Source organism: Erpetoichthys calabaricus, chromosome 9 (genome assembly GCF_900747795.2).
Source record: "Erpetoichthys calabaricus chromosome 9, fErpCal1.3, whole genome shotgun sequence".
Classification (NCBI taxonomy): domain Eukaryota; kingdom Metazoa; phylum Chordata; class Cladistia; order Polypteriformes; family Polypteridae; genus Erpetoichthys; species Erpetoichthys calabaricus.
In genome coordinates this window covers 88,273,562-88,291,965 of record NC_041402.2, presented here as the reverse complement: position 1 = coordinate 88,291,965, position 18,404 = coordinate 88,273,562, and the positions used below count along the sequence as shown (strand labels likewise).

General features: G+C 36.3%; 1 long non-coding RNA gene across 2 annotated transcripts in view; it reads left to right on the top strand.

The window, feature by feature from the left end:
- LOC127529189 (uncharacterized) overlaps positions 1 to 18,404 on the top strand; it is a 45,965-nt gene that overhangs the window by 22,514 nt on the left and 5,047 nt on the right. For both annotated transcript variants that reach the window (XR_007935872.1, XR_007935873.1), the window contains exon 2: positions 10,560 to 10,708. This is a non-coding gene — a long non-coding RNA (uncharacterized LOC127529189). The remainder of the gene's footprint in view (positions 1 to 10,559; positions 10,709 to 18,404) is intronic.

Sequence of the window (18,404 nt, the reverse complement as noted above, 5' to 3'; positions counted from 1 at the left end):
TTTGAGCAAAAAACTTAAATGATGTCAAAGTGAAAGCAACACGTCTGCTAGACAATCATTTAGGTAACTGTTTGTGTTCAAAAGTTACATAATTAGTTAACTGCAGTTCAGGATTATTATAGTTATTATAGTGGGAAAAACACAGAAAAAGAAGAATAAGCCTTCTAGTTCCAAGAAATAGAGGTGCATTCAGAGCAAATCTGGAATTAGGATATTCCGATGAGAAAAACAGGAGAATGTTATTAGAAAATTTCCATTACATTAATGATCTCACAACTTAAGAAAAGTCCTTAGCAATTAAATTAAGAAAATAAGGCAATTCTGTTAGTCTGTGTAGAATAGGAAAATCTTTGAGAATGTGTGTCCACGTAAGAAAGCCCCCTAGCCAGGGACAGCACCTAGAATACTATGACAACTCAATTAAATGTTTAGTTCAATGCAATTATATGTGGACCTAACTGGAAGTTGGTTCAATATTTGGAGTGTCGCTATGGTTTGTTGGTAAAACATATGGAGTGTTGCTAAGATCTGTAAATATATACATTTTCTATGACATGCATTCAATATTACTGGGTAGTAAAATTAAGAGATTCAATTGTATATTACTGCTGATACACAACATTATGATTTTGAAGTTTTGACATATATGTAATTAAATTCTGTGATCTGTTGTGTATTTATTTTTGCTTTGTCATCATTGTTTTGTATTCTGACTGCATGTCCTGGCATTTTTTGTTGGCTGAAACCATCTTGCTTATCACTGCCATAGCCAAGTGATCGGCAGCAATGCATCATATTAATGCCAGCTTCTAATTATAATAACCATTACAGACACACAACTCACTATGTCTAAGCTTTTGGATTTGTGAATAAAACCTTTCTGCGGCATTTAGTTAGAGAAAACCCTTTAAGGAGTCAAGACATTGCTATGCTTTTTGACAAAGAGTTTGATTTGTGTAATCTACATTGATATTTTTGGTAGAATTGATCTGTTGGTTTAGGCTTTTGCTTGTTTTTGAACTTTGAGTTCCTGTCCCCTCTTAGTCTTTCTTACTTTTGTTTTTCTAATTTCTTCTAGGCATAACACATTATCACTGTCCGCAGTGTTACAATAATTTATATTTTGACATATAATGATGTATCAATATTTAGATAAACAGTAGATATAGATGTAGATAGAGATATAGTTTATGAATGTGAAAATAAATAGCAATTAAAAGGATGATGGAGTAAGGCCTGAAGTGTTAAGATGATAAAAGCAATTTCATATACAGATGTTTAGTATTAGTTTGTGTTTCAATATGTTTATATGGATTCTGAACATATTCATCTTGTGGCTATTGAAATTTATGGAAACTGGCTTTACAAAGTATTACAGAGACTCAGTTCTAAGGAGATCATGCTCATTGGTCTAGGATTCAGAACTTTACAAGAATATATTATTAAATACATTTTGGAGAAATTTTAGAAGTTCTTCAAAATGTGAAGAAGTCTGAACATTTGAAGAAAAGGTGACCAATCACTTTGCTTAACCTTACCTTGGTTCATTTTGTTAGGTCCTGCTCTCTTTTTACAACATGTAGTCCATCATAATTCAGTTAAAGGTAAAAACTGACTCTTTACAGAAATTGTTTTTTATTTCTCCAAATAGATTCTTTCAACGGATCATTCCAGAGATTGTTTTCTTTATTATGTTGATTGTTTAGAAATATGTTGTTTCTTCTTTGCTGAATAGTATTCTTAAAATGAACCAAATTAAAAGGGAGAGTTATGAATCTGTGGGTGCATATAAAAATGACCATTTATTGTTACTTTACCGCAATTCCATCTAGTTTGTCACCATTTTGTGCAAGGATGTATATTCAGGTTGCTATCGAACTGGAAGCAGAGGTCATGTTTAGTGACATTATTGAAGCACAATACTGGCTCCTCAGTACATTCACTATCCGAGTCTGACTGCTCCTACTTGTGCTGTTTAAAGTGTTTCAGGATTTGAATTCTTTGGCTACGATCTTACGATGGTTTCTTAATTTTGATTTTAGTTCATGTTATGCATTTAGATGTTTATTATGCTTACTTTCATGATTTTGACCATGATCATTTATTTATTTACAGTTCATCTTTAGAAACACATTTTCATATTTTTCTCTGTGTTTTGCTGTTTTCCTTCTCTTTACACAACAGATAATACTCCCTTCTGGAAAACTTATTATATAGCTGGGACGGGAAAATATTGCAAGTTGGAAAAGAATTCTTAATTATAACCTCCCCAAATAAAGCTTTTTAATATCATTATGAGAATGTGTAAAGGTTGCACTTCTGTGATGTACATTGCAAAACACCAGTAAAAATGACAATGAAAAAAGCAAAAACTAATAAGGTGAAAACACAACTAATGATAATGCAAACAAATAATAAAAATCCAAACAAAAATAAAAGTACAAACCATAAATGTGAAAATTCAAACAAAAGAATGGGTTGATCAGTAGCAAGACACAGGAAAATTTGAAGAAGTTATTTCATTGAACTTGACAAGCCCTCTCAAAGCATCGTACCCAGTTTTCAAATTTACTTGTATGAATTTAAAGCAGTAACATTAATGAAGTGCCATCTTTGGATTTTCATTTCTTTATACTGTTCCCCCACTTCCTTTTTTTCCAGTGAAATAATTTCTATTTGGATTTTTGTTTACATTTTTGTTTGAGTGTTCATCTTTTGTTTATAGTATAAATGGGAAAAGAATACGCAAATTTGATAGATACAGCCTAAACTATATATTACTGCAATGTTTGCATCTATTTTTTCACTGTTTTCTATTTTTATTTTAAAGTAAATGTATAAAAATCTGGAGTGAAAAAGAATCCTTGACAAAGTAGTCCTGCATCTGAGATGGTGGGATAAGTCTGGCTTGTTGCCAAACTGTGAGACTCCAAGGTTGGGCTGTTATTAAGTATGAGTCCCAGGTTGATAGGCTAAGTTAACTGGTTAGTAGGATGAGCTAACTATACAGGATTTACAAAATGGAGTCAAATAGAGAACAGGAATCACTACAAAAGAATATTGTCTTCCTAACATAATTTGAGGTTGTACGAAGTTAACAATAGTCAAATGGATTTCTTTAGATACAAACATTTACAATAGCATTAGGGAGTACATCCTTACAGAGACTGGCACAAAGACGGAAATAGCTCTAACCTGCCAATCACCGACAGGAACTGCCCACTGCCCTATAAATTTGGGTGGTATCCCACAGTGCCTTGCACTTGGGAGTGGTGCACTAACTTGTGTTTTGCTGTGCTTATTGTGATTATGGATTTTTGGACTTTGTGCTCTGGTTTTGACCTTGCCTTTGAATTGAAATTATGGAACACTGTTCACTTGGGATTGCCTTGTTGGCAACTCATTTATGGCTTTTGTGCTCTTCAGAGGTTCCTAGTGAGACAGAGCATTTTTGTGATAAGAAATCTTTTTATTTATAAAGACTTTGTGTTGGCCCTTATTACTAGCTAAGTTCTGACGGTGGTGTTCCCTTTTAGTGGGTATTTTTTGGAAGTGCTTTTGAAACTTATTGGGACTTATGTGCTTTGGGACTCCTTGTCCACGACACCTTGCAGTTTGTTGTGGATATCCCATTTATCTTACCTCCTTGTCCTCATCTCCTTATTTTTGCACCTCTTACCATTTTACTATACTTTATATACATGACAATAATCACTCTATGAACCTATTTTGTTAACATTAACACCTCAAGCTTTTAAATAATGTACTGAGTCGACATTTGTAGTAACAGGTGCAAACGATCACTGCCCTACAAAAATTCACAAAATCCATAGAAAGACAAACAGCCAGGCATATTGTATCTTTGGACTGAATCTTGAACCCAAATAAGTTTGCAGAGCCCTGACCTGGATGTTAATTATTCCCCAAGGCCTGAAATAAATTAGGGAGAATTCCTTCACCTATTGAAATAATGGGTGAAAAGATAGAATCAGTTAACCAACTCAAGGAATCTAGGAGAACATTGGTGCTGTCATCTAAAGTTCTCATTTTATTAACAGCAATATTCAATATGAAAACAACCAGGTCTGATTAAGTGAATTCATTTATTTTTTACATGTTTTGTTAAATACCTCAGCTACATCATCAGCCATGAGTGAGGACATCAGAATCAATCTTGTGTACTCAACATGTATCCCATACTAGTTAAAGATTAAGCCCTATTTCTGATCACATTCATGCATGTATGTATATTGTTAACATTAAATTTAATTGTGTTTTATTTTAATGCTTTGAGAAAATTATTTGTGAATTGTTTTTAAATAAACATAGTGATACTGTAGTTAATTCTCTTGACTCACAGCTACAAGGACTAAAGTTCAGTTCTGGGTCTCGTCTCTGTATAAGAGAATTTTGCACATTTTGTGCATTTTCTTCAAATATTCTAATTTCCTCCCACATTCTGTAATAATGTATGTTAAGCTAACTGCCATCCCTAAATCATGCAGGTATGAATGAGTAGAGGTTTGTGCATTTAATGGAGTGGTATACCCTCCATAGGCTTCAGCTCGTAACACACCAGGAATGGTTAACATGGGTTTAGGAGCAAATGACTGATTTCAATTGAGTAATGGACTCTAGCCAGTACACTCCATGGTATTTTCAGTTACTGAGATACTGTGTAGCTGGCTGTCACAACAATATTTGCATGATTCTGAAATATGAAAAGTTTAACAGTGCTTTATGAAAGGTCAACATACAGATTGGCTGAGACACTTGCTGACAAAACAGTGACAAAACAAGGAAGCAATTAAGTTTAAGCTCAAATCTGAAAATGACATTTGTAGAATAATATAATGTAACAATTAAACACTTAACAGGACAACCCAATTAACTTGAAATAAACATAGCAATGGGAATTCTGAGTAGACAAAGCAGGTTGACAGCTTGGCTTTCAGCTCCCCCTACTGTTTATTTTAATTTCGATTAATCAAAACATATCTTTATTATAAATAAACTGACACAAGTTTTGATTGTTTCTGTCCCCTCTTTGCCAAACTCATTTTGATACACTCATCCAAATACAGGATGTAATTATCAAATGCCACTTTTATTGTGGTTTATTTTAAAAAGTGATCATGTAATAATAATTTACTGGCAGACTTAATTAGACTAAATCTGTTGTTAGTTTTCTTCTTACATGAGAAATTAGCTCTGAAGACTATTCCTTCCTAAGAATATCGTTTAACAGCCCGATTCCAAATTTTTTTGTGCATAATGGGTCAATTTATGATTAATGACATTATGCATAGAGACATTTTATTTTTTAATCTATTGTTATTACCAGCAGATCAAATAAAATCATGGCATGTATGGCGCTGAAATTTTCTTAGGGGCAGCAATCAACAATAAAAATCATAAATGCATATTAGCTGGCTTGCCTTGACTTCAATGCATACATAGAAAAAAAGTCATTTTTAAATAGAACAGTAATCGAGTATGTCTAACACTCTGGCATGTACTGCAGGAGAGAGTGTAATAGGCAGATTTTTGAAATATTCAAAAAGTGTGTTAACATCATGGTGTTTATAGAACTCAGTTTATAGTATTGATTATCTAACCATTACGCAATCAAGATGTTTTCTGAACTTCATTTGGTAATTTCCGCAAGTATTGCAACTTATATGTTTATGGTCCAATTATGATCTACTAGCCACAGTAATAGAATAATTTTAAAATATTTGCCATCTCTTGCCCTACATTTACTTTCAGTGTGTTTCCTCTATATTCATGTTAGTCTGAATCTGTTTTTTCCGCCAGTCCCTTTCTCCAGCATGTTCGCAATATAATCTGGCTCTCAGATTCTGTCATTCCTCACCTCCTGTCTGGTGTTATACTTTCCGTCTTTGAAGGCGACTCTCTCAGCATGCACCTTTAATCCTTCTCATGGTTTCTCACACTTGCACATCCTCTTTTATCACGTAACCATAGCTAAACTGACCAATCAAAACAATCCAAACTGACCAATCAGATTACTCGAGGCTGGGCACACAGACCTTAGTGCTTTATTATATAGTAGATATAGGATATATTTCTTCATGCATTGCTTAGTCCTTTTCAAGGTCCCACAGGACCAGACTCTAGCATCAGCAGTGACATTGTTGCACATACAGTTCCATTAAAATTACATGGTCATATTGTTGCTCCTGCAAGTCATTCATTAAATAAATGCACTGCCTGAGATGCTTATTGAAATGTAAAAAGAGGTTTTCCAAGTTTGTTGCAGGACAAAAATCTCTGCAGTCAAAGGAGCTCTCAGCCCATTATGCACCACTGCATATAATAATTCACTAGTTTTAATTGGTGGAATGGTGATGGGGAGTTTATTATAAACCCTGCTGTGCACTACATGATCAACAGTGAATACAGCAAAGTAAATCACTAATCACAAAAAACATCATGATTATGTTTATTCAGGGGTTTGAGCAGTATGTTTTACTAATAACACAAAATTTTTAAATTTGCTTATTTCATTTTGAGTAATGCATTTGGCCAGATTACTAATGTACTTGTGACGTCTACATTGCTAAACACATATGAATCATGAACTGTAGAAGCATGGATTTTGGGAAATTTAATATATTTGAAATGAGGTGATAGTATACATGAAAATAATGAGAAAATATTGGAAGGATATGGTTAATAACAAAGAGATCAGAGAAGATATGAACGGAAGAACAATTCCTGTGGATAAGGTCAAAGTAATGAGCCTACGACATTTTGGGTATGTATGCTGAATGAATGACAACATATTAATGCAAACCATGATGTTTGGAAGAACTGAGGGAGTAGGGAGAAGAGGACCACAAAAAAGAACATGGTTAGATGATAATAAGCTGGGTTTAACATTCTAAGAGCAGAACCAATATAGGAAAGGAATATGGGCAACGAAGAAGACTCCCACTGATAGCCCCAACAATCCACACTGATTATGGGGTGCAATGATGATGATGATTGGGCCACAGTAGATTCAAGAAACATCAGGTATAAAACAGGAACCAACCCTGGATGTGCAGCAATCCATTATTACTGGACAAGTTTAGAGTTAGAAATTAACCTAATATGTATTTCTTTGAGATGCCATAGGATAAGAACAGTATTCAGAGTAAAAATCACATGGCGAGAAGAGTAACATGCACACTCCACACAGATGAGCCTAGGCCATGATTTTAACATAGCACTATGGAGGCATAAGACAATAGAAACTAACTGCTGTATCAAAATATAGCTGCTTCAATACCCATTTTAGGAAACTCTGTTTTATTCATATTCTTCATGAATAATTTCAGTGAACAGAATGATTGATTATGCTTAATTGTTTCTGACTTGTAAGATCACTGATAATTTACAGAAAATTGCTAAATTTACATCAGGCACATAAGATCTATACATTTGGTTTTTCTGCATGTTTTGCATACATTCCCCAAAAATGTGAAAATATTGTATTTGGACATAAGGTAACCCTTTTTTTTTTAGAGGGAGGTCAATGTAAGATAGAAAGTCTATAAATTCTCCGTGGAGTTCTGTTTTTTGTCATCCATCTGGATAGTTTCAACATGGTAGTTTATATGCTGTGGTTCTCTAGTAAAATCTTGCACAGATACTACTTCAGATAACAGGCACAAAAATATGCCCTTTAATCTCTCCAAGGTCTGGTTGTAAGAAAGGATGAAGCAAGTGAGCATGCAGCCATAACACAGTCACCATCAGACTTATCTTACAGGGGTCAGGAAAGACAAATTAGACCTTCACAGAGTGTTGACTGGCAAAGGAGCAAAAAACAATTCCAACAGACCACCTAAGATACCATGTCATGTGAAAATGCAAGACTATATTTAAAGGCAGCTCATTGGGGATTACTGTAAATAGAGTTATTACCTCTACCTGGTGCATTTATCATTATTACTTTTCTTTACAATCAGTATCTGTTTAGTTTATTTTTGGGCTTCAGACTTCAATTAGATTTTATTTTGTTTTGTTGTTTTCAGTATAGTAAGATAGTTTACAAATTTATATCCATATCATAATGTACTCATGTCAGAAATTAGCACAAACAAAACTGTACTTTAAACCAGCTATGGTTAAATACCAAAGAACAGTGGTTTAAAGTCACAGTCCACTATTTTTTCTGTAAAAAGGTGGACTCATTAAGCTTTTATGATTTTAACAAATTAACCCTAAAGACTTTGGATATATGAGAACAAAACCCTGACACAGTAGTTAGTTGTGTGGCTTCATTGTCTCCTGGGGTTCAAATCCTGGTTCATTCAGTGTCTTTGTAGAGTTTGCATGGCTTACCTGTATCTGAATGTTTTTATTTTTAGGATATTCTAGTTTAACCCCAAAAAAGCAGGCAGGTTGGTAGCTCTAAAAAATCAATCTAATTTAAAGGGAGAGTGTGAAAGTTTATGTGTGGTGCTTCCACAATGTTGGTTTGAGCTTGGCCCCAGTGCTGTAAGGCATTGTGGCAGCATTGCAGGTGGGCTATGGCTGACCCTGGATAAAACCCCGCCTTTCCCACTGAGTCTCAGTCAATCCTGGAAGACCTCACTAACTCCCGCTCTGACAACTGCGATCAATTAACCATGTGGTGCTCACCTCGTTTTTTCAGTCTTGCTTGATTTCCCAATGGGGACCACCCCACTACCCCTGCTTATACGATCATGCTAAATTCACGAAGGGGGATAAGCTTATGAACACACTGGCATGTGAAAAACTGGGTTGTGACACCACAAAGATTGGGAAACATTGCAGTACGGGATAGGCTTGTCCTTACTGTGTACCAGTACTGGCCTAAGCAGTTACAGTAAATGGATGGATGGTATATATGAATTCCAAAATACACCAAATTTCATAAAAGTCAGGTATAATTGTTTCTTATTCTGAGCTCTTGCACTTCTTGTACTGCACAAACTGTAATTAACAATGTTATATACACATCATTCCTATTTCCTTGCTATTTTCAACTTGCGTCTCTCACAATTCTGATTATCATTGTTATTTTGCTGCAGTTGACATGTTGTCATCCCTCATGGTCTGCAGAATGGCCTACCTCTAAACGACATCACATAAAAGGAAGGCGAAACAAGCAAAGAGCATAATGGCACCAGAACACACTCATTTGAAGGCACTAAGGTCACATCTACACTACGTTTTCATTTAAAAACACAGACATTAGTCTGCTTTTTTCCCTTTCATCTACTCCACCCCATCATTTTTAACCCAGAGACTTTTCAACAAAATACTCTCCAGAGTCACATATATCTAAAAACACTGACTCAACGTTGCAGTGTGAATGGAGTGAAGATGAAGAGTTTTGAAAATGCAGACTCTAATCACGCTCTGATTTGTTCGTCTTTATAATGTGAGCCTTCACTGATTGGATCTTGCTTATTAGATTTGCTCAGCCGCTTTGCCTGCCTTGTACCCATGCGTTACTCTCAATAACAATTCTTCCTCATTGTCAATGCAAATAAAAATAATTATTTTTTCGATTTTCCTATTCAGCATTGCTGTTCTCCATGTGTAAATCCAAGCTGCGATGAATGTCTAGCTAGAAGAACACTTCTTCTTCTTGCTTCAGTCAAGTGTCCAGTATAGGTGAGTGGCTACATTGTATGTATTTTCAGTCGTCTTAGTGTGCGGGGAGAGATAATTTCAAAAACGAAGTGAAAACCCTAGTGCGGATGTGGATCATTGTCATTTAAGCAATAGTTTATGAATGAGACCATAGTGTGGATGTAGCTTAAGAATTTTAATCTAGGAGAGTAATAGGGAGAAAAGCATCAATGACAAGCAGGTAAATTCACATTGAGATTTTATTGGGGTCCAACAATGAAAAAGAACAATTAAATAAATGAGAAAGTGTCAACAAAATGCAGGGAGTTATACACAAGCAAACCAAAAACGCTAAAAGCAGTCAAAACCCATCCCCCCCAAAAAACAGTAAAAAGATCAAGAAACCAGGGAAACCAAAAGTAAAGGGTGAAGAGCTTTTACCCAAACTTCCTGTTTTATATGTCTTCCCCAGCCCTTTAGGTAACTGCTGTCTGGTTAATGGACTCAGTAACAAATGAAGATCGGCAGGACCAGAGATTAACCTCACATGGAAGGTGAGGCTAAGGGTGGACAGAATCCTGATACTAGTGGTCCCAGGAGGACATTTTTTGCTTTTAATTTTAATGTTTTATTATGGAAATTGTCTTTCACAAAATGTTTTTTTATTTTTTGACATTTTTGTTACATGACTTATAAAGAACTTCAATTAAGCAGACAATAGAGGATCTTCGAACAACTAATTTTTTTTTTAATATATTATTGTTCTGATTCAGTATGAAGTTAAAATATCTTTTTAAAGTTTAAAATATATTCTAAATGATTAATCCTCTATGTCCCTTTTATCTTTCATGATTTTATACATTAAGAATGAAAGCTGATCACTCATTTTCTCATTGTTTTCTCTCAAACTCCCTCTAAACTCTGGTCTCTCTTCTTTCCTCCAGTAGAACCTCTGCCTAGACTCAGCCATGTCCAATTTACATCTGACCATGAGATGGTGTAGAACCCTTTCTCTGTGTTTGCTGATGGGCGGCCAATATATATCCTTGGGGAAGACCTTCTTTTTCCCCCATAACATCCTGAATTGTTCAAGGTATACATTTAATGAGATTCAGGAAACACTCCAATTGACTTTGAACTTTGCTGAAACAAAAGTAGTTCCTGAAAGTTTTTGGTCACAGATTCATTCCAACAATTTCCCATTGCACCTTCTTTCAGGGGCATTCTGTTGGCTTGAGATCTGGGTGCTATGCTGACTGTTGGTGAACGAGCAAGTCATTGTTCCATTCATGGAGACAGCTTGAGATGATGTATGCTTTGTGACAGTGTACGTTGTTCTATTGTCCTCACAGGTGGCGCAGTGGTAGTGCTGCTGCTTTGCAGTAAGGAGACTGTAGAAGATTGTGAGTTTGCTTCCCGGTTCTTCCCTGTGTGGATAGCGCTTTGAGTACTGAGAAAAGCGCTATATAAATGTAATGAATTATTATTATTATTATTGAAAGTATCCATTTAAACTTTGATACATTTTGTCTATAAGAGGATACACATGGTCAGCAAAAATGGTTAGGTATGCTTTGGTATTGAAATGATGCTCATTTGGTATTTAAAAGCCTAATGTGGGCCTAGAAAACATTTCCCTAACTATTACACTACCATCATCAGCTTGTACCATTAAACCAAGGCAGGATGAATCAATTGATTTATATTGTTTATAGCAAATTCTGATACAACAATCAACTTGTCACAGTAGAGATTATCAAACTAGAGGACATTTTTCTAATCTGCTTTTGTCCATTTTTTGGTGTCAAGTGTCAACTGTAGCCTCATCATCTAGTTATCATCTAGTATTTGCATTACCACATGCCCCTATACACACTACTGTTGTAAAGAACTGTTGTTTTTGGATTGTCTTTTAGCTTAAATGAGTCCGGCAATTCTCATCAAGTTTTTTGTTTATCACACTGTGGTCTGTAAGTATGTTGTCACCAACAATTATACTATCATCAAAGTACCTTAGATCACATGTCTTGCGCATTCTACTGTGTGCTTGAACAATAGTTAAACCTGTTCTTCATGTCTGAATGCTATATTCAGTGCCTTCCATAATGTTTGGGACAACGACATTTTTCCTTGAGTTACTCCACTTCTCCACAGTTTAAAATTATAAATCAAACAATTCAGACATGATTAAAGTGCACATTGCAGATGTATTTAACAGTATTGGCATACATTTTGGTCACACCACATGGAAATGACAACACTTTTTTTATGGTTTCCCCCATTTCAGGGTACCATAATGTTTGGGACATAGCAATGGTGGTATATTAAACTAGTCATATTTAGTAATTTGTTGCATATTCATAGTCTGCAATTTATAGTCATCCCCGGGTGCTACAATGTATTTTCTCTGGAGATGCTCTGCCAAGCATCTAATGCTGTCATCTTCAGCTTCTGCTTGGAAGGCATGCTCAAGTAGATTTAAATCGGTTGACTGGCTTGGCCAATTGAGAATTTTCCATTTTTTAGCTTTGAAAAACACCTGCGGTTACCTTAGCAGTATGTTTGGGATCAATATCTTGTTGTAGGAGGAAGCACCGTTCAATGAGTTTGGAGGCATTTATTGGAACTTGAGCAGAATGTTTCTATTGTATACACCTCAGAATTTATTGTGCCACTGCCCTGAGCAGTTCCATCATCAATGAAGATAAGTATGTCAGTACCTGTGGCAGCCATACCTCCCCAAGCTACAACACCCCCACCATCATGTTTAACAGATGAGGTGGTATGCTTTGGATCTTGAGCAGTCCCTCTTCATCTCCACATGTTACTTTTGCTATCAATCTGATACAGGTTCATCTTTGTCTCGTCTGTCCACAAGATCTTTTTCCAGAGTTCTGCAGGCTCTTTTAAGTACTTTTTCTCAAACAGTAATATGGCCATCCTGTTTTTGTGGTGGTCCTAGTAGTTTGCATCTTGCAGTATGGCCATTGTATTTCTGTTCATGAAGTCTTCTGCTAAGTAGTCTCTGATACATTCACATCTGCTACCTGAAGACTATTTCTGCTCTGTTGGACAGGCTTTTGGGGCTTTTTTTACCATGATGAGGATTCTTCTGTCATCAGCAGTGGAGGTCTTCCTTGGCCTAACAGTCCCTTTGCAGTTGATTTAGGTGATCCTAAAGTTTTACTGATGTCTCTATTGGTTTTATTCTTGTTTTTCAGCCTCATAATGGCTACTTTGACTTTCATTGGCACAGCTCTTGTCCTCATGTTGAACATTGGCAACTACAGACTCCAAAGGAAGTCTGTAGGTAGAAGCAAGTGATATATCTCATGCCTGCATTAATGAAACAATGAAACACACCTGAGTAATCAGAAATACCCATGACACCAATTGTCCCAAACATTACGATGCCCTGAAATGGGAGACCAAGTTTAAAAAGTGTTGTGATTTCTATGTGGTGTATGCAAATACCCTTAAATTAAAGTTCACAATGTGCCCTTTAATCACGTCCAAATGGTTTCATTTGTAATTTTAAAACTGTAGAGCAGAAGAATAAATCATGGAAAAATGGGTCTTTGTCCCAAACATTATAGAGGGCATTGTATATTGAATTGCAGACATGATGGGCTATTTACCTGTTATGACTTGGATTCATTTAAAACTTTTTTGAGCCTCTGTGGGAATTTCACTTCCATTATTTATGTCAATTTTTTTGCTTTTCTTAATATGCTGATAGTGATTTTCTGGCTTATGTATAGTATCAAAAACATTTTGTAATTGATATTATTGTCTTTTGACCCTGCCATTTTGTTTTTCCAATAGGTGATGACATTTTGTTTGCACTTGTATCCAGTTGCTAGCCTGTTGGCTACACTGTGATGCATGATGTTATCAAGGAAATGGTATGATGGTCAGTGCGGGGCACTTTCCAGTTGTCCAAATTACTGGTTTGTAACAAAGAATTGTCAGTGTTTAGCAGTGGTTAGTCTAATTTTTGGCTTTGAAGTTTTTTTTTTACCACAGGCTGTTTAGTATTTTGGGCTTAAGTTCTTGTTCATTTTTGACTGTTTTCTTTCCAAAGTTTAGATTTGCCCATCTTCCATACTTTTTCTGTCTCCACCATCTGCAAATCTGGTTATTGGCAGAACAGTAGTGAGTAGTCATAACTGTACTGATTTGAAAGAGGCCAAACATGCAAGTGGACTAAAGGAGACTAGACTCTTAGAATTTTAAAAATTGTACCAGGAAAAAGAAAAGTGCCATTAGGGAACAGAAAGAAAAGTGACACAACAGAACTACAAGGCAAGAACGTAGAAAGTAGATTAAAAGCCGCAAAATCCTAACATTAACGCTGGTTCAATTTCCCTTAATTCACACTGTAGTAAAGTTTTGTTTTTATTTCAGAAGAGATCCAACACTAGGACACTGACTACATCGTTACACTACCTTTTATAGGCCCAGAATTAAGACAATGCATGTTGTGATCTCTGCATTGCGGCAACAGGCAGAGCAATCACAAACTAAACGTCCTTGTCCATGCACAGATACCACAAAATGGTAGGAATCAAAATTGTTGCCACGATAATATCAGTGTCATAACATAAAAAGTATTGTACAGAAATAGATACAAAAAAAATCCCAAAATTATAATGAAAATGCTCCTAGGAAGCTATAATAGGAAAAAAGGAAAAAATCAGTTTTTCATTTACCAATTATAAAACCAATTAGTAATTAAAAAAAATTATTTTAATAGTGCAAGATAATTTTCTTCTGAGCCCCCGAAAAAACATTCACTGCCATTTTTTCTAATGTATTTATAATAATCAGTCTTTATTTTGAATATTTCCTGTGAAAGAAAGCACTATTACAGAATACTTTCCTAAAGGCAATAGTGAAAAATAAATAAAATACTTTGATATACACAGTATGGTTAAGAAAATTGCAACTAGCAAAAGTTGTAGGGCTTTCACAGAGCTGTTGCCACAAAGCAGAATATGTTTTTACCATCCGTGCCAAGCTAAGGTTTTTTAGGTCAAAGTCAATATGTACAAAACTTCATCTGTTTTTTAAGGAATATATAAAGCACAAAATAATAAATTTGAGAACCAAATTGTCACGTTGTTTAGGAAATTTGCAAGAATGAGGCAGAGAATCTGAAAATAATTTATATTAGTAAGCAGGACCACTTGTTATGTGCTGACTTGACTTTATAATTTTGTGTGCTTTTCAGCTAAAGAACATTTTGACAGAGGCAGCAATTTTCAGGATGGAATGGTTTCAGCACAAATCAGTGTGACACACAATGAGTCACTCGGCGGCTTTCTGTTATGTTTTTGAGGCAAAAGTCTTATGTGAGCACTTCATCTGAAATTATACCTTAATCTCTACATTTTTTTGACATTACACTGAATGTAAAAGACAATGCTTTTATCATCAATATCATCATTTCTTCTTTTTCCTTGTTTATTTCATCTAAAGTGTTTTCTTGCCATGTTCATAATTCTTCCATGTATAGATATATAGTATTTGTACCAAAGGGAAATTTAGCTTTTAAAGAAGCTCATTTAATATAATATATTATAACAAATAATAATAACAACCCCCCCCCACCCCCGAAACACACACAAGAAAATCAAAAGAAGAAGCAAAAAAAGGCTGTGACTTGGCCAATTATAAAAGAGCAGTCACAGTGAGGCTTTTTAAAGGTGTATTGGTATAGCTATGAAGAAGCCCCAGTGGTGCTTTTTTGACATATGTCTGCTGAATAATTTGTTGGCCAAAAGTCTCAATGTTTTAGTTCATGATAGCCATCAGTTTTGTCTCCACTACTGTTTACTGTTTGGGTTGAGAGTGCGTTTCATAACTGAGCCTGCCTTTTTAATCAGTATATTGATTCTGTGGGCCTCTCTTGAAGTGATACTACTAACCCAGTGCAGAATATCGCAGTAGCCATCACAGAGTTATAGAACTTGTAAAGAAAACATAACCTCCTAAGAAAAAAAGACTTTATTGTTTCTGCCCTTCTGTGATAAACCCAGGGTGTCAGTGAGCCCCAAACCACAACATGAACACACTTGTACAGTCTCCTTTCTCCCTACTGCACTACCCTCCTCCACTCAAGCATTGCTCCACTACCTCCCAGCTCCTTCTCACTTGAATAAGGGAGTGTGGTCCTTTTTATTACTGACCCAGGAGTACTTCCAGTGCCAGGGCGACTGCCCAATGAAAGCATTTTCAGGTCGCATGGAAGTCCATAATAAGGAGCTTGTCACCCTACAGCACCCTCTTGTGGCACCCAGTAACCCCAGAAGGGCTGATCTGCTGGACTACATATCCCGGCATGCCCTGCTGGCTTCTTACTGTGCACCGACCTTCCGGGGCTGCTGCCATCTAGTGTGTTGGGGGAATAAAAAACCTCTAGCAACTTCTTCTCTTTTTAACGGGCCGTCTGTCCACTCTTTCGGGTCATTCCTTCCAGGTCTGCTCCCTTTCCTGGCTGAGATGCCCGGTCAGCCTGTGTGGCATCTACACAGTCCAACTTGTCATTGATGTGGACACCCAAGTACTTGGAGCAGTGCACTCCTTCTACATCCATTCCCTCAGAAGTGACCGGTTGTAGAGGATCTTTGGTGTGGTGAAAATCAATAACCATTTACTTGGCATTGCTGATGTTAAGCTGCAGACAATTTTTTTGTACCAAGAAACAAAGTTCTCCACCTGACTCCTATACTCTGTCTCATCTCCCTTATCAATACACAACATAACTGCAGAATCATCTGAGAGTTTCTGCATGTGATATAACCTGGTATTATATTTATAGTCAGAGGTGTACAAAGTAAAGAAAAAAGGAGACTGGACTGTTCCTTGTGGTGCTCCATTGTTTCTAACATCTTCATCAGAGTCCTTGAGCCATACAAACTTTGGTCTGCTGGACAGATAGTCCATTTCCCAGGACCCTATATGCTCATCTACCTGCATATCCCTGAGATTACCTCTTAGTAGTAGTGGCTGGATGGTATTAAAGGCACTGGAGAAATCAAAAAACATAATCTCCACAGTGAAGTCAACTCTATCCAAATGTGAATAAGCCTTGTGGAGCAGATAGATAATTGCATCGGCCACTCCACTCTTTGTCCAACAGGCAAACTTTACTTGGGCTAAGTGGTCTTTCATAAGAGGATCATACAGTCCAAGGCCAGCCTGTCAAAGGTCATCATGATCACTGATCTATGACAAACAAGCAGTGAGCAGCTCCTTAAAGCCACAAGTTACTTACAGTTGCTGAATGCAATCTTCACTCTTGTTGAAGAGTGTCTTCCCTCTGCATATTTGTGAAGCCTGGAAAATTTCTGTTGATGGCATTAATTGTGTTTGTCAGTGTGGCATTTTGGAATGATAGTGTGACAAAGAAGGAAGCCTTGGTTTACTGAACTGCATTGCCAGTTGTGCCATCCAACATGTAAAAGGCCTCAGTGTGTCACTTTTAATTTTATGCTGTTACAGTCTGGGGACCACTTGTGGTTGACAATTATCAGTCAAGTGGGCTGCCATTACATTTAACTAAGTGATGTTTAAGTCGCTCATATACTTTAGCTGTTATGTTCTTCAATTATTATAACTATTAAACACACCTATTTCTCATTTACTATATATAAAACTCTCCCTTATTGATATACTGTATATCATAATGAAAATATTGTATTAACGAACCACATTATTCATCATACCTTAAAAGGCATTGCAGTTTCTTGTTTTATTTCTTTGAATTCTTGTGTAAAAACAGGGAAAGAGCAGAATTGAAAGTTAAGGAGGAGGAGGAGATTAGGAGCAGAGCTGATACAGTGCATTGCCACACCCACCACATGACAAACCAACTCAGGATCCCAGATTAGGACCCAAGTGCAGCCATGCAACGGGTGACACCTCAGCACCATACTAGTTCAGATGGAATGGAACAGTGTGAGGTTTTTTATGGTGGCTGGAGTGCCAATTCTGCCACCAACACCCAGGTTTTTCCCTGCAGGTTGGAGGACCTACATGTAGGGCTGGATGCAGATTAACGTCATACCTAGGACAGATCAATTGTAGGTTAAGGGGCTTGCTCAAGGGCCCAACGAAGCAGAGTCCTTCATTAATTTTGATGTAATTCTTGTTTTTATTAAAAACTGCTTTCCTCCCAGCATTCTGAACTCCTGTTTGAACTCGCCTATTGTTATGGCCATGGAGAAGAACTGTAAAACAACAAATTACTGTATGAGTGCTCCATCCAGCTTTGTACATGATAGCCATTTCTTCTCCTACTCCGTTCCACTTCTGCACAACAACAACATTTATATATAGCACGTTTTCAGACAAATGATATAGCTCAAAGTGCACAACATTATTGGAGTGCTAGAGTGCAGTGGCATACACCTGAATTTTCACCTGTATAATTTTCAGTAATTTGCAGCAACTATGTCACAATACTTCAATGGTTCTCAGCTTTTTTTTTTTACTGATGGTCGCAGCTCTAGTTGTCAATGCGCTAAATAGGCTGTACAATAAGAAATCAACATGTTTCTTTGCAAATAAAAATGTTAGGGTTACACATAAAAGAGAATATAATTATTTACCCATTAATGCCACCAATATTTGTTTATTAAGAAAAATGAGGAACAGCACCAAACAAAGAGAAACTACGATGCCTCTTTACGGTCAGTAAGGGAACTGCATACCTTTTCAGCACTGTATAAAATTAATAGTTAAAGGTGACTGCTACAATTTACTTAATTAGCTTTCTAAATAAA